The sequence below is a fragment of the Carlito syrichta genome, unplaced genomic scaffold, assembly GCF_000164805.1.
Source record: "Carlito syrichta isolate Samal-C Ts95f unplaced genomic scaffold, Tarsius_syrichta-2.0.1 Scaffold301915, whole genome shotgun sequence".
NCBI lineage: Eukaryota > Metazoa > Chordata > Mammalia > Primates > Tarsiidae > Carlito > Carlito syrichta.
In genome coordinates, this window is record NW_007246011.1 from 24732 (window position 1) to 26601 (window position 1870).

Genomic DNA, 1870 nt, shown 5'->3' on the forward strand with positions numbered 1-1870 from the left:
TTTATTATCCGAAAAAGATGTTGGATTTTGTTGAAAGACTTTTCTAAGTCTAATGATATAATTACGTGGTTCTTGTTTTTACATCTGTTGAGATATTTAATTACATTTATGGTCTTGCAGATAACTGTTGAACTAAGTCTGCAACCTGAGGATGAAGTCTGGTTGGTAATGGTGGATGATTTTTGAGATATGTTGTTGGATATGATTTGATAGAATATTGTTGAAAATTTTTGCATCTGTGTTCATCAGGGATATTGGCCTGTAGTTCTCTTTCTTTGCTGGATCTTTACCTAATTTAGGTATCAGGATAATGTTAGCTTTATAATAGAATTTGGGAAGAGTTCTGTCTTTCCAGATTCCCTGGAATACTTTCAATAGAATGATATCAGCTTCTTTTTGTATGTCTTGTCTTCTGCTGGAAAGTTCTTTGATTTGTTTATATTTTTGTTTTATTTTATTTTATTTTTTTTTGGAGGTGGGTGAGGGGGTAGGTATAACATAGTCAGTTTCCTGGGTTATTCTTGGTCTATTATAGGTATCAATTTATTTTTGTTTCAATCTTAGGAGGCTGTGTGACGTCAGAAAGTCCTCCATTTCATTTAGGTTATCAAGTTTGTTTCCACGCAGGTGTGGATAGTAATTCCTGATAGTCTTTTGTATTTCTTTTAATTCAGTGGTGACTTGGACATTTTGTATTTCTGATTGTGTTTTGGGAATCTTCTCTATTTTTCCTTGTAATTCTGACTAGGGATCCATCAACCATGTTTATCCTTTCAAAGAAACAGCTTTTTGTTTATTGATTTTTTAAATAATATTTTTGTTTTCTATGTCCCATATTTGGGCTTTAACTTTGGTGATCTGAATTCTTCTGGTGAAGTTAGGAGTTTGGTGGTCTTGTTTTTTCAGCTCCTTTAGGTAATTTGTTAAGCTATTAACTTATGATCTTTCTATTTTCTTGATGTGTGTGGATAGTGATATAAATTCCCCTCCTTAGTACTGATTTCATGGCATCCCAGAGGTTTTGGTAGGATGTGCCTTTGTTTTCATTTGTTTCCAATAATCTTTTAATTTCTGTTTTGATTTCTGTGTTGACCCAGGAGTTGTTAAGCATCATACTGTTTTAATGTCCATGTCTTTGTGTGTTATGGGGTCAGCTATTAGCACTGATTTTTTTTTTTTTTTTTTTATTCCACTGTGGTCTGATTATTCCACTGTGGTCTGAGAAGGTAGATGGTAGTGTTTCAATCTCGTGAAATTTGTTTATGCTTGATTTAAGGTAAAAAATGTGACCAGTCTTGGGAGTATGGCCCATGTGGTGATGAATAGAATGTACATTTCATGGTTGCTTGGTGGAGTGTTCTGTAGATATTCATTAAGTCCAATTTGGTCAAGTGTTAGATTGAAGTTCTGAATCTCCTTATTGATTTTTTGGCTCAATGATCTATCCAGTTATAATAGTGCTCGATCAATGTATTTCTTTAGTTTACTTAGTAGTTGCTTTATAAATTCCTGGTGCTTCTGTGATGGATGTATATATATATATTTAGATGGATACTTCTTATTGATGAATTGAGTTTTCTATCATTATGTAGTATCCTTCTCTGTTAAAATTTTTCATAACTTAAGTCTGTTTTGACTGATATTAAAATCATATCTCCTGCCTTTTTTTTGTTTTCTATTCATCTGAGTTTATTCTCCATACTCTAACTTTCAGTCTATAGATATCCTTTGTTTTGAGTTGTGGTTTCTGGAGACAGCGTATTATTGGGTCATGTTCTTTTATTCAGTTTGTCATTCTTTGTTTTTTCAGTGGTGCATTTAGTTTATTCACATTCGGGCAAATTATTGAAATGTGAGAGTTTGATCTTGT